This window comes from Pleurodeles waltl, chromosome 2_2 (genome assembly GCF_031143425.1).
Source record: "Pleurodeles waltl isolate 20211129_DDA chromosome 2_2, aPleWal1.hap1.20221129, whole genome shotgun sequence".
Taxonomy (NCBI): domain Eukaryota; kingdom Metazoa; phylum Chordata; class Amphibia; order Caudata; family Salamandridae; genus Pleurodeles; species Pleurodeles waltl.
In genome coordinates, this window is record NC_090439.1 from 738,927,697 (window position 1) to 738,943,625 (window position 15,929).

Sequence of the window (15,929 nt, forward strand, 5' to 3'; positions counted from 1 at the left end):
TTCTGATTTTCAGAAGTGCATTTATTAAAAGTCAGAGCAGATATCTTCCATTGGTATCAGCCAATACCATACATTGTAAATTACAATGTATTCAGTAGGAGACACACTGTCAAATCCAGATATGTAAAGGTGGCATACATATGACTTTGTTCATTGGTTGTTAATGCAAGCAATAAAGAAAGACTTCCACAAACAGATAATTAAAAAATAGCCGGGACCATATTGTAATGAAGAATCACTCACTATGTTCCTGGCTAACATGGATAAATGTTTTTATACCACCTAGAGGTCAATGTTAAGGCTGAAAGATGCAACCCAAAAAGCGTAAGTTGTTTTTGCACGATTGTTAAATACATTTTGCCGGTACTGCTTATGCAGGAGACCTCCTTTGGACACTGCACTACAGAAGTGACAATATATGTACATTGATCTGTATCCAAAACTGCAGTAATCTGTCGATAACAAACTGATGCCTCCACCAAACCCCATCATTTAGCCATAAATTGAAGCCCTATCATTTCACATCTCAAAGGACATCTTTGAATTCTGCCTAATAAGAACAACACAGACAAGGCTTTTTAATTGACTAATATGCGGCCTGCTACCCAGTTTTTCTGCATCATTTATAACGTGCACTACCTCATGTGAATCACTGATACTCAGAATTTAATTGTACACCTTTGAAAGGGTAATATTATAGTCACACCGGTAGTGACATCTCCTGGGGAGGCCATATTATTTTTTTATTTAGATTTTAACCTGCGCTCCTCAGCAATCGTGCCTGCTGCTACCAGCTATAGTTAGCTTTAATGGGTTGAATTTGATAATCTATAGCTCTCCATTACTCACAAATAAACCGTAACCTAAAGGTGCCCTAAGCTACCCATCTGCCCTCCGCTGTACGTTCGAATAATGCATCATTGAGACGCATGAGAGTGTGCGACCTAAGATGGCGGATGCACTGTATGCTGCTACATCAGATTACTTTTTTATGCTGAATTGCAGCGTAGTAGCTTTCATGACAATGGGGATCTAAGTGAACGTCTTACCCTGTGTTACTGGTATGATTTGCTTTTTGTGAACGATAGCTTCTGTCAGGTAACTGTGAGTGTGAAGGGCTGGAATCGAGAGGACATTTGGGCCATAAGACTTTCTTATTTTACTTAAAGGTGTTGCCTTAGACATTTCTATTTCTCTCGTTATAGGTGCAGCACAATAGGACACTTAATGATAGAGGGGCAGATTTACAAGCACCTTAGCAGCATTTTTATGACGCTAAGGCGGCGTTAAGGTGCCCATTCCCTGTGCCATATTTACAAAGTGGTGCAATGCATGCAATGCACCACTTTGCAACCCCTTGTGCCACATTATGAATGTGTCAAGCATAATGTCGCCAAGGGGGGTGTTCCCAAGCCGGGTGGTCCAAAAAAATGGCACAGTGAAATTCACAAGATTTCACTTGACCATTTTTTTCTGTCTTTTTCAACGCCTGCTAACGGCAGGCAATAAAGTGATGCACCTGTATTAATCTATGGGCCTCCTGTGTTTTGCTGCACTAGCGTCAACATTTTTGACGCTAGTGCAGCAAAGCGCCACAACAGCGTCAAAAACTTTGATGCTGTTGTGGTATCGACCACCATGGTATGCCATATTCTTAACACGGTGCACCAATGGTGTAGTTGGGGGGGCAAGGGGAACTCCAGAAAAGTGGTGCATCTGGACCATTGCGCCACTTTCTTGTAAATCTGCGCCAGAATATTTTCAATTATCTTTTAAAGTCTGCATTTCTTCAGCTGTGATGCATATCTCCTTGTAGCCAATACTAGTATATTGACTTCTGACTGAACTAGCAGTGCTTTCACTGGCAATTAAAATTGTATTGCTCTATATTTTTGTGGACGAGTTGTTAATATGTTCAGAATATGTCTGGCTCTAACTCAGGGATGAAACCTGCAAAGTACCCCTAAAACAAAAGGAAGCAGGCTGTTTCACCACCAGCTGCCATATCCAAAATATTACAGTCAAGTGAAGAGGCAATGGAAAACAAATTAAAAGATATTTGTGTGATTCATGGTATACCGATGGCATTCAACATCGAAAATACTCAGAGACATAGTAGGGCAAACAACGAAAGTATCCGACAATGAAATCAAAATATTGATAAGAAAGCTGCAAATGATAATTTCACCCCTCAGGTTAGTCACATAATACCTATGCTGTAGTTGGATCTGGAAAATATCAATATATTCAAGTATATTCAATTTACCACAAATAGTTAGGTCCTGATTTAAGAAAAGTGGCGCTGCACTGAATACAGTACCACTTTTTTTGCACCCCTTAGCTTCTCCCTAACGCCGCCATGTGTCCGTATCTAAGATATGACGCACCATGGTGGTAGTTAGTAGAACTACCATCAACATTTTTGATGCTAGTTTGGAACTTTGCAGGATTAGCATAGAAAATATTGATGCTAATCCTGCAAAGCCCATTGAGGCCCATTGAAAACAGTGGGAGCCTCCTTTTAACGCCTGCACTGAGCAGTTAAAAGTGCTGAAATAAATGACTTTTAGATCTTTTAGATTTCTTTGTGCTATTTTTTTGCCCCCCTTAACTGGGGAATGCCCCCTTTGCATACATTATGCCTGGTGCAGGCATAATGTAGCACAAAGGGTTACAAAGTGGCGCAATGCACCACTTGTAAATTTGCCATGCCGGTTTTGGCCTCCTTGGGCCACATTAGCGTAAAATAAAATGAAGCTGATGTGGCGCAAGGAGGTGCTAGGGGCTGTTAAATCAGTCCCTGGGTGTCAAATTTGTAGATCTTTTTTTGGAAAACTTGCTGCGTAGTGTATTGAATGTAAAATCTTCTGAAAAATGTTAAGTCGACAAACCTTACAATGTACTGCGAACCTAATCAACCTAAACCATTAGTAATATTCATAGTGCTCCGTCATCATTATGAGCTCATGCTTATCTGGGAAGCTGCCAGAGAAAGTCCTACTTTAATGGTTAGGCATTAAAAAATATACATAAAGCATTTGCAAGGGAACTGTGCATTACAAGTATGAGATGTTCTTACATTATAAGCTCAGAGAAACTGATTATAAATATGGACTTTGTGACCCGTTTATTGGGCTATGGAAAACAAGACTTCTAATTCGTTCACTTCACCTATAAATCTTGTCACATATTGAGGTCACAATGTTAAATGAATAAATGAAAAGATAAAAAGTATTTGTAAATTGAAAAACAGCTGCTTCCAAAGGAAGCGTGTCAGGGCTGCTCAGGTATCTAATGACGGCCACAGAATGCACTCTAGTACCTCAGAGAGATCTACATTTCTTTAAACAGGCAGGTTTTCAACATGGCCTTAAAGACTTGCTCTCATTCAAGAAAACAAAGCGGGTCCGACAACGAGTTCCATAACGTAGCTGCCTGGAAAGCAAAATACCTTGCTCTTGTGTATTCTGGGAATACTGAGACAATTGTGGCTTGCTGAGCGTAAGGCCCTCTGAGGTATAAAATTATAAACTTTTTCCTGCATATAATTGGGACCCTTTTTGTGCATGGCTCTGTGAGTAATCATTAAACCTTTGGATTTTATTCTTTGCTTAACTAGGAGCCAGTTGATTAAGACATTTTCCAATGGACTCCAATTTAGGAATATTTAATACCATTCATGCTGCCATATTTTGTACTATTTGTAGCCTACTTAACTATCTTATTGGTAATCCCAAATAGAAAACATTTGCTAAATCTAACCAGAGGTTATTAAGGCGTGCATAATATCCTTCCTTGTTAAAACCGAGAAGAATTTTAGGGACAGATTTACAAGATTCTCGCGCCTTCTTGCGCCACATTAGTGTCATTTTTGTAAACCAATGTGGCTCAACAAGGCACAAATCGCTTTGCCATATTTACAAGGTGGAGCAATGCATGCATTGCACCACTTTGCGACCCTTTGCACCACATTATGCCTGCACCAGGCACAAGATTTCATTGCACCATTTTTGGCATCATTTTTAACACCTGCTAAAAGCAGGCATTAAAAGGACGCACCCATTGAAATCAATGTCCCTTGTTGCACTTTGCTCCACTAGCATAAAACATTTGTATGCTAGTGCAGCATAGCACCACAATAGCATAAATAGTTTTGACGCTATTGGTCTAACGAGCACCATGGTGTGCAGTATTGTAAGTACGGCGCACCCATGGTGTTGTTAGGTGGCGTAGGGGGAGCACAAGAAATCTGGTGCATCAGTACTGATGAGCCAGATTCTTGTAAATCTGGGCCATAGTATCTTTCTCAGAGCCTTTAATAAAGTGAAGCAAAATGCAGCAGTAGCTTGCACCTGTGGTTGGAATGGTAACCCTATATCCAATTGTCCCCCAAAATTCCTGATCACTGATGTTCACGTTGTGGCTTACCACAGCTCCATTGGCCCAATAGAGTTACATTTCCAAAGACTACTATTTCAGATCGTATTGCTATGTATTTTAAAGATATCACAAATGCAACATAATGTTCACTACATAGCTTATATGTTTTTTCTCTATTAGCAGGTTCCCATGGTGCTATATCTCCTTTTTGTATTTGTTAGGAATGGGGTCTCTAGTTGGCAGGGGTTTACACCCTGTCCAAGAAGGGGCCCTCACTTCAATGAGGGTAAGGAAGTCACACAGCTATGATAGGTCCTGCTCACCCCCTTTTTAAACTAGAAAGCAATGTCTGGGCATTGGTTGCACTTTGTTAGTACCATTTTAATACTAAATCGTACCAAAAAGCAACAAAAAGGTGACCATTCAAGATTTTCAAAGGTCCTTTCACTACATGACAACATGTGTCGCTGCACTTTTAGTAACTTTTGAACCATTTGAGCTAAAATAAAACATTTTTTGTTAAAATCTGCAGATTATGCTGCAGATGATGGAATATGTGACAAATGCTGCAAATCTGTAACTATGTGAAAATTGCTGCAGTTGCATAATCTCATAATTCCAGTGGCCCTGACTATAACTCGTACACCAAGGTAGCTATAACGTGTGCCCTCACCATGCACAGTTTATTCATCAAACATTTCACTGCAAATATTATATTGATATTATCAAGGATGTTATCAAAGATGTCATGAGTACCGTAATTTGTGGGGTAATTAGCAGTGCATGGCGAGGGAGCGAGTTATAGTTACCTTAGGGCACGAGTTATAGTTACTTGAGGTAACTCTAATTATAACTGGTGAATTTCTATGGTTTTGCATGATTTAAAATGTGAGCCTAACTAGAGCGCCTATGTAACCTTTGTTTTTTTCAGTCAATTTCTATTTTTTTTAACGTATAGTAATTTTCATTGCTGTGCGTTAATTTAACCACCGCTGCCCGCGGTCTCTGGCCATGCGTGGTGTAAGTTGGCCAAAAGGCATAGCCTGTGGCCAAGCCCTGAGGCTAACCACCTATAAACACCCAACCTTTCACCCATGTGCAACGGAGTTTGCCCGCAAGACCTGGTCTACGCCAGAACCTGCGACAAACCCCATAACCACCCAACCCCATGCTGCGCACAGTCCTTTGGCCGTGCTCGACAGGCATTGGCCACTGCCTCTCTAGGTGTGAGCATAGGTGTGAGAGGGTGAATCTGGGGGTGAGAGTGGCTGTGAGAGTGTCTGTTTGGGTGTGAAAGTGCATATATCAATGTTTTAGTGGGTGCATCAGTGTGTGTGCAGGTCTGTGAGTGGGTGCATGAGGGTGTCAGTGGGTCTGTGACTGGGTGTGTGAGAGTCTGAGTGGGTCTGTGAGTGGGTGCATAACTATCTGAGTGGGTCTGTGAGTGGGTGCGTGAGGGCCTGACTGAGGCTGTGAGTGGGTGTACGAGTGTCTTAGTGGGTTTGTTAGTGGGTGCGTAAGTGAATGAGTGGGTCTGAGTGGGTATGTAAGTGTCTGACTGGGTGTGTGAGTGGGAGAAAGATTGAATTAGAGAGAGAGAGAGAGAGAAAAAGAGAAAAAGAGAGCAAGAGAGAGAACAAGAGAGTGAGAGGGAGAGAGATAGAGAGTTTTTTAGGCTTGATATCTGATGTACTTAGAATGAGATATTTTAGGACAAATTAAAAAAATATATATTGTCATTTAAAAAGAGTAAGATCTCCTTTCAGTATGAGCCTTAAACATTTGTAGTAAATGTTAGAAATGGGATCTCTAGATGGCAGTCAGTTTACACCCTGTCCAAGTAGGTACCCTCACTCTAGTCAGGGTAAGGGAGATACACAGCCCAGATAACCCCTGCTCACCCCCTTGGTAGCTTGGCACAAGCAGTCAGGCTTATCTCAGAGGCAATGTGTAAAGTATTTGTACAAACACACACAGTAACACAGTGAAAACACTACAAAAGGACTTCACACCAGTTTAGAAAACTAGGCAATATTTTTCTAAATCAGATAAGACCAAAATAACAAACATCCAACATACACAAGCAAAGATATGAATTTTTAAAGTATAAAGAGTCCTTGGTGAATCTTCACAAGCAGGATACAGGACAAAGTCTAGTCTTTGTCCTCTTTAAGGCAGAAGCAGCAACTGCGGGCCAACCCAGAAAAGCAGACACAGCAAAGGGGCAGTACTCCCTCCTCCAGCTCTTCAGCTCTTCTCCTTGGCAGAGGTTACTCTTGATCCAGAAGTGTTCTAAAAATCTGGGGTTTTGCGCCCACTACTTATACTCATTTCTGCCTTTGAAGTAGGCAAGCTTAAAAGAAAGGTCTCTGTTGTTCACAAGATCCTGCCTTGCCCAGGCCTGTTCCCAGACTTACTCCAGGGGGCTGGAGACTGCATAGTGAGGACAGGCTCAGACCTTTCAGGTGCAGGTGTCAGCTCCTCCCTCCTCACTATAGCCCAGAAAGACCCATGAGGAGATGCAGGTCACACCTCAGCTCCCTTTGTGTCACTGTCTAGAGGAAATTCACAAACAGCCCAACTGTTAGTCTGACCCAGACGTGGATTCCATAGGCAGGAAGAGGAACAGAATGGTTAAGCAAGAAAATGCAAACTTTCTAAAAGTGGAATTTTTCAAACATACAATCTAAAAAGCAGCTATACCAAAAGATGTATTTTTAAATTGTGAGTTCAGAGACACCAAACTCCTATCTCTATCTGCTCCCAATGGGAAACTACACTTAAAAGATATTTAAAGGCAGTCCCCATGTTAACCTATGGGAGAGATAGGCCTTGAAATAGTGAAAACCGAATTGGTAGTATTTCACTATCAGGACATGTAAATCACACCACTACTTGTCCTACATTTTAAATACACTGCACCCTTCCCATGGAGCTACTTAGGGCCTACCTCAGGGGTGACTTACATGTAGTAAAAGGGAAGGGTTGTGCCTGGCAAGTGGGTACACTTGCCAGGTCAAATTGGCAGTGCAAAACTGCACACACAGACACTGCAGTGGCAGGTCCTAGACATGATTACAGGGCTACACATGTGGGTGACACAATCAGTGCTGCACGCCCACTAGTAGCATTTGATTTAAGGCCCAGGGCACCTCTAGTGCACTTTACTAGGGATTTACTAGTAAATCAAATATGCCAATCAGGGATAACCATTCGTAATCACAATTTGTACAGGGAGCACTTGCAGTTTAGCACTGGTCAGCAGTGGTAAACTGCTGAGAGTAACAAAAACCAGCAAAAACGAAGTTAGTACGCAGTCACAAATAAAGGAAGCAAAGGCAAAAAGACACATCGAACCACGCTAAGGATGCCAGGTCTAACGGTGAAGAAAAGAAAAGAGGGAAACGAGTCCAGTTGGACTCGAACCCTCAACACTCAGTGTGAAGGTCTGCGACCTTTACACTGAGCTATTAATTTTTGTTGTCCTTTTTTTAGCCCTTTATGGGCTATCTGGGATCACAGGGGAGCCCTCAAGGGCTCCTCCCTGGTCCCTACATATTCGTTTTAAATATATTTTATCTTGTGCCCTTGCAGACTACCTGGGACCTTGAGATAAGCCTCAAGACCTCCCCCGCAGTCCCATTGGTTCAGAAAGCAAAGAGCTTCTTTAAGCATCAGCTCTGAGGTTGCTGAAGCAAACCTTTCATCTCTGTTCCCTTCAAAGCTGCAGCTAAGCCACAGCAAACAGCTATGTCCTGGGGGTGGGTACCCCAGGACATAGCAGGAGCTGGCCCTGCTGGGTGGCGGTCCCCATGGCCAACAGTGGCTCCTCGAGGGGGACTGCGTGGCCCCCTCCATCCTTGAAGAATCCCCGGGGAGGTGGTGGTCCCTGGGGCTGCAGGTTGACCATGGGGCCCACCTCCATCCTTTTGGTTAACTGCCCCAGGGAAGTGAAGGTCCCTGGGGCTGCGGAGGGGCCCGAGTAGCCCCCTACACCCAATTTCTCAAATGCTCAGGGGTTTGTTCCCCGGGGTGTAGGGAAGGCCATCGGGCCTCCCTCACTTTAAAAAAGTATTTTGCCCCTGGGTGGTGGTCCCCAGGGCGGGAGGGGGCATGGGCCCCACGGTCATATTCCATCAATCGCCAAGGGGAGGTAGTGGTGGTCCCCAGGGCTTATTAAAGCCCAAGGAGGGGGACCCGTGTGCCCCCTTCCTCCATTAAGCCCCAAATGTCCCCAGGACCTGGCCCAGACAAAGGCAAAATAAAATAGAAAGAGCGGAAGAACTCATTTAAAAGATAAATCTCTGAAAAAAAATTTGTTTAAAAAAAAAAATGCTTTTTAGTCCTGTAGGAGTCCCTCACGGATCCCTGCACCGGGGCTTAGGGTTCAGGCTGACTCTACCCTGGCCCCTTTTCTTTTTTGGGGGCTTTTTTTCTGGGACTCATCTGAGTCTCAAGATGACTTCAACCTTGTTGAAGTTTTGGAAGCCAATCAGATATCAGCACAGGGACAGTTGGATCCACCGAGGATACGTGTGCCTAGATATCTATATTTTTTGGCCTTAAATTACTCCCAAACTACTGAATAGATTTGCACCAAACAACAAAAAGCGTAATCTGTGGAACAGATTATAGTTTCATGCCAAATTTGGTGTAATTCTGTTCAGTGGTTCGGGCTGTTGGCGTGTCTAAAGGTCCTATGGAAAAATGAATGGGGAAAACACATTTTGGGACCCCACCTTTTTCTCGGCCTCTTCTTGACGAATCACCCCAAAACTTTTAGGACCGAAGATGAACAGACCAAAGTATACATTTTAAAAAGTTATTGAGGATTTGTCAATCGGCGCCAAAGTTATAGGCAAAACAAAAAACACTCCATCTATGAAAATTAGGTCCTAAATATAACTACCTAGCGACAACCGCCACTAGGTAATATATATATTATAGCAGGAAACGGCATACAGCATTGTCTCTGGGTCATAAAAGAACCAACGACAATTCTGTAGTGTGTATGGCGCACCAGCACCCGTCGCGATGTTCACTGTCTGCAAAGCCAGTGGGGCTGGCCATGGGGGCCCCTGCACCCTATCTCCACAGCCTTTACATGGCGGTGCTACCACCATGTAATCGCTGGCAGAGAAGGGACTTGTTATCCCCAGGTCGGACCGAAACATTGGAGGAGTTCCGACCACCACTGGGGCCCTGGCGACCCCCTTAACCCCTTCGCTGTCAGGCCTTTCCCCCCTGAAGTGCCAGGCCTTTTTTTGGCTATTTGGGGCAGTGTGCACTTAGGCCCTCATAACCTTTTGTCCACATAAGCTACCCACGCCAAATTTGCATCCTTTTTTCCCAACATCCTAGGGATTATAAAGGTATCCAGAGTGTGTGGGTTCTCCTGAAGGAGACCAATAAATTAGCAAATATACAGCGAAAATTAGGGTTTTTTTTTAAAAATGGGGAAAAAGGGCTGCAGAAGAATGCCTGTGATTTTTTTCCCCTGAAAATGGCATCCTGAAAATGGCATCAACAAAGGGTTTGAAGTCCTAAAATCATCATCTTCCAGCTTTCAGAGGAACAGGCAGATTTGAATCAGAGAACCACATTTTTCAACACAATTTTGGAATTTTACTGGGACATACCCCATCTTTACTATTTTTTGTGCTTTCAGCCTCCTTCCAATTAGTGACAGAAATGAGTGTGAAACCAATGCTGGATCCCGGAAAGCTAAACACTTCTGAAAAGACTACATAATTCTGAATTCAGCAAGGGGTCATTTGTGTAGATCCTACAAGGTTTTCCTACAGAAAATAACAGCAGAAATAAAATAAAAATTGAAATTAAGGTGAAAGTAATAGCCATTTTTCTCCATGTTTTACTCTGTAAATTTTACTGTGAAATATAAAGTGTGAAAAAGAGGTATCAAGGAAACCTTTGTATTTCCACAATGGGCACAAGATAAGGTGTGGAGAAGCAGTGGTTATTTGCACATGTCTGAATTCTGGGGTCCCCATATTTGCATATGAATTACAGTGCATTTCTCAAAGAGATGTCTTTTTTACACACTATCTTACATTTGAAATAAATGTAGAGAAAGACAAGAGGCAATAACACTTGTTCTTCTATTCTGTATTCCCCCAAATCTCCCGATAAAAATGGTACCTCACTTGTGTGGGTAGTTCTAGTGCCTGCAACAGGAAACGCAATATGGACACATCACATTTTTACATTGAAATCTCATGTGTTTTTTGCAAAGTGTCTAGCTGTGGATTTTGGCCTCTAGCTTAGCCGGCACCTAGGCAAACTTACCAAACCTGTGCATTTTTGAAAACTAGACACCTAGGGGAATCTAGGATGGGGTGACCTGTTGGGCTCTCACCAGGTTTTGTTACCCAGAATCCTTTCCAAACCTTAAAATGTGGCAAAAAAACACTTTCTCCTCACATTTCGGTGACAGAAAGTTTTGGAATCTGAGAGGAGCCACAAATTTGCTTCTACCAAGTGTTCCCCAAAGTCGTCCGATAAAAATGGTACCTCACTTGTGTGGGTAAACCTAGTGCCCGTGACAGGACATGCCCCAAAACACAACGTGAACACATCACATTTTCCCAATAAAAACAGAGCTGTTTTTTGCAAACTGCCTATCTGTGGATTTTGGCCTACCACACCTGTGCATTTTTCAAAACTAGACACCTAGGGGAATCTACGATGAGGTGACTTGCGGGGCTCTCACCAGGTTCTGTTACCCAGAATCCTTTGCAAATCTCATAATTTGGCAAAAAAAACACCTTTTCCTATATTTCGGTGATAGAAAGATCTGGAATCTAAAAGGAGCCACACATTTCCTTCCGCCCAGCATTCCCCCAAGTTTCCCAATAAAAATGGTACCTCACTTGTGTGGGTAGGCCTAGTGCCCGTGAAAGGAAATGCCTCAAAACACTATGTAGACACATCAAAATTATCAAATACAAAACTACCTGTTTTTTTGGGGGGGCACCTGCATTTTTGGTTGTGGGCTCAGAATCCATATAGGGAAACCTACCAAACTCAAACATTTCTTAAAACTAGACACCTACAGAGTCCGGGGAGGTGTGACTTGCATAGATCCCCCAGTATTTTCTCACCCAGAATTTTCAGCAAACCTCAAATTTAGCTAGAAAATGATATTTGTCCAACATTTCTGTGTGGGATCACCACACCGGGACAAATGTCCTACCACCAAACGTTCCCCTCAGTCTCCCAGTAAAAATGATACCTCACTTGCGTAGGTGGGCCAAGTGCCTGTGACAGGGAAGAGCCAAAAACATGTCAAAATTGAGGGGGAACCAAAGTGGGTCCAAAAGGGCAGTTTGAAAGAAAAAAACATTTTCAGGCTGGCAAGTGGGGAAGAATTTTAATCGGTATAGTTGCGACAATGCGGGGAATTTTGTGGATTCCTGCAGATTCCAGAAGGTTCCATCACAAAAATGTGGGGAAAATGTGTGATTTCCAGCAAAGTTGGAGGTTTGCAGGGCATTGTGGGTAAGAAAATAGTGTGAGGTACATGTGCAGCACACCACCTTGGACTTACCCAGATGATTAGTTTTCAAATGTGTCTAGGTCTTGTGGATTACATGGCAGTGTCCCAAAGTCCAAAAAGTGCAGCCCTCACCATTCCAAGTGGGACGATTTTGAGAGTTAGACAAGTTCTCATGGCTCACAAGTAAAACCAGAACCCAAAATAATCAAATGTCCTCTTGCTTGCTGTGGGATAAGATATTTTAGTGTGCGGGGAAGAGCTGAAAGAATGTTATCCCCTTCAGTTGGGGTGGGGGCATAACCATGCCCATACTGGTTGGTAGCCACTACCCCACTATTTTATTTTTTTATTTGGCATCTAGTAAGCTTTCTGCACCCCTCCCCCCGGGGAAGTGGATTGGGGATAATTGCCCCATCTGCCCACCGGTGGGCAGAACAATTTTGGCCCCATTTATTTGGGGGGGGTATGGCCATACCCCCACCCTCTTTTTTGGAAAAAAAAAATCTTCCCTGGGCTCTGGGGGCAAACAAATGGGCCTTCTAAAAATAGGCTGATCTGGCCCCAATGGCAGACAGATATGGCCAACAGTAATGTCCCCCCATGGGGAGCAACCCTTGCCCAAGGGGCGGCCCCCCAAACAAAACACACATATATACACACACCAATCCCTGGTGCCTAAGTGGTTTCTGCCGCCCGGGGGAACATTGGCCTAATAGAAATAGGCCGATCTGCCCCAAAGAGGGGCTGAAATGGCCTAAAATAAATCCCCCCCCCCAGGGGAGTGACCCTTGCCTGAGGGGTGGCTCCCCAGCGTGAAATCAGTGAAAAAAAACCTCCCTAGTGCCTAGTGGTTTCTGCCCCTCTTTGGGGCAGACCACCTAATAAAAATAGGTGGATCTGCCCCCAAGTGGGGTAGAAATGGCCTAAAATAAATTTTCCCCCGCAGAGGAATGACCCTTGCCTAAGGGGTTGCTCTCTTTGCGTGAAATTGACGCAATAAAATAAAAATCCCTGGTGTCTAGTGGTTTCTGCCCACCTTGGGGGCAGATTGGCCTTATAAAAATAGGAGAAATGGCCAATATACAATTTGCCACCCCAGGGGAGTGACCCTTGCCTAAGGAGTCATTTCCCACATCTAAAAAAAGAAACAAACCAAAAAAAATAATAATCCCTGGTGTCCAGCGGCCTAATTAGAATATGCCGATCTGCCTCCTGGGGGGGCAGAAAAGGCCTACAAATAATTTGCCCACCTGGGGAATGGCCCTTTCCCAAGGGGCCACTCCTCTTATGAATAAATACAAATAAATTAAACTCCCTGGTGTCTAGTGGGCATTTCTACTGCCCGATCGTGAATGCAGATAGAGACATTTCCTTTTCTTTGATGCCTTTCTTGGCCATTCCACGTGATCCGAGAAGAAATGCCTTTGCATTTCTCCTCCGATCCACGCTGGAAGCTGAGCTTCTAGTGCGGAGAGGGCAGCCTCTGATGATGGGGGGAAGTGATTTCCCTTCCATCCCCGCACTGGGAGCGTGGAGGCGAGGCTCATTGGGGAGTGCTAGCACTCCCCCCATGAGCCGGTCCAAGGACGTATCTCTTACATCCTTTACGCCTCAGCGCCGCAGCCAAGGACGTAACGGTTACGTCCTTGGCTGCCAAGAGGTTAATGACTCAATGGGGTGTTTTGAACGAAATATTGTTGAACCTTTTTAATTAACATCAATTTTCACTGTTGATACTTACAAAATGGAACTATATTCCTCAATAATTGATGCAACTAAACATGCTTTATCTAATTGTGATGCCAAATCTCCAAATAAGATTATATCAACTAAGAAAATGTCTATATGGTATAATCCTTTAATTGAAAGTAATAAGCCAGTTTCTTATTGGGAAATATATAGTAAAGTTTGAATATTCTACATTTCAGGTATTTATCAAGGTAATAAGCTTATATAATTTATCAGTATACAAAATACATTTCTTAGTCCCTTTTCGGACTATTAATCAAATCAAAACTATGTCATATAATGTAATTTGATTCTGAACTCTTATATCAATTCTATTCCACATGCTAAATGTTCAGGCCTGAGCCCTTTCTTAATATCCATAAGATATGTCATATTGCCTCTAAAACACACAAAAAGCTACACTCTACAAATTTCATAAATTTAAAGTAAATTAAGTGAATTCTGGAATCCCATTTTGCTTGATGAATTTGTGACACAACAATAGAAAAATATATGATTTTGCAGTAATTCAAATTGGCTGTAGTCTATTTTTCTGGCATTCATTTATTTTAAACAATTGTTATTGGTCCCCTATAATATAAAGCACAAAACTGTTAAATCGGACTGTTGGCATTGTAATAAGGATAGATTAAACCACCTATTATTTGAATTCCTCATTATATTTAAACTTTGGACTGTTTAGGGAAAGATGTCAACAGTTTTTAACTTAAAGACACCTCTTTCTTATAAAGGTAATGAAGGAAAATAGTCTATTGTTACACCTCAGTTGTTATATGTAGATATGAAACTATTTGATCTTTTAATTTCATCAGTTTTCGAATCTAATATATTGAATTGGAAAAATTAAAATGTTTTACCCTGTCATACTTGGTGGAAACAGATTTTAATTATGACAAGCTGAATTGATTTTTTTCCAACACAAATAGTTTACCATCTTCAGTAAGATTTCTAATTTGAAAAACATCCAATACTTATATTGACAAATGTTGATTCAACCACACAAACATTTTTTTAAATAGTTTGTGTTACATATGTAGCCCTAAACATGTTCAATATTATGCTGTTTAATTTTAGGAACTCATTATTCTTATTAGATTTTCTTACATTATTAGCTTTTAACCTTTAGGAAATGTTATTTTATGCATGGATACTTTTGCTAATTTTTATGCCCTATTGTTAACATACTAAATAAAATTCAATAACATATTTTGAACATGATGCATAATTCTCCTCTGCTCTATTTAGAGTTAGGAGAACCATTATGGTTCTGCCAGTGGAACCAGTAGAGACTATTCGAAACCTTTGATCAAAAGCGTAACTAAAATTGGACATCTCTGGGTGATCAGGAGTAAGATGCTCACGTTTGCTTCACATGACAAAAGGGCCCACAGAAGACATCTAGGAAGTATCCAAAGCAGGACTAATGTGCGTGACTTGTATTCAATGCTCAGGCGACTCCCTCCAGTTATAGAAAATACATGTCAAGAAGGTGTCACACTTATTGCTGCTTTGTTTTTCTAATCACTTGTGCCTTTGGCTGTTCTTAGCTTTGATATGGGGGCTTCTTCATGACTTACAGAAAATGGGGCCTCCTGTTTCTACTGTTGTTAAGTCATATATGGAAAAAAAGTTTTGGGAGAATCATTGAGAGGAATGTTGAGTCCATCTCTTCCTAGAGTCAGGAGTTGTGGGGTATAATATTTATCCCCCATGAATACATGTTAGCAGGACAGTCCATCAGGAGTTTGTTTAGCCAAACTAGGATCTACAACAGTTTGCATGCAGCCACCATCAACTAACCCCTGCACCCACACCCCACTCAAACTTACTTCCCTGATGCAGGTGTTACCCCTGGGCAATGTATTCTTATAATTTACACCCACTACACTGATATCCATTGGTTCTGGTGGAGATTTGGTGGGACACAACTGGGTGACATGGCCACATTCAAAACATTTGCTCCTCGCTGATAATAAAACACCTAGACCAATGATCCTCTCTTGTGCAATGTTCCCTAGATGTGGCCCTTGTTCTTTCCTCCAGTTGGACCTTAGCCATATCAAGTGTTCCCAAAAGAATGCGTGTAAGGGTTGTCCCTCAAGGACTTTTGAACATTTTAAAATTTGCATACACAGATGTTTCTTCCAACAAGCAGGTAGGATGCTGTCTTGCCCATCTAAGCATGAGTAGAGGTAGAGCATCAATGTACTGTACTTTTACACATTTTTTCTCTTTAACTTCTATGGTGACCTTTGATGTGTGTTGACCATTTCGCCACAAGATC

At 42.3% G+C, this 15,929-nt stretch overlaps 1 protein-coding gene across 1 annotated transcript in view; it reads right to left on the reverse strand.

Annotated features, from left to right (window-relative positions):
• Nucleotides 1-15,929, reverse strand: part of TRPA1 (transient receptor potential cation channel subfamily A member 1) — a 1,042,932-nt gene that overhangs the window by 91,078 nt on the left and 935,925 nt on the right. The gene's annotated exons all lie outside the window — the stretch shown is intronic.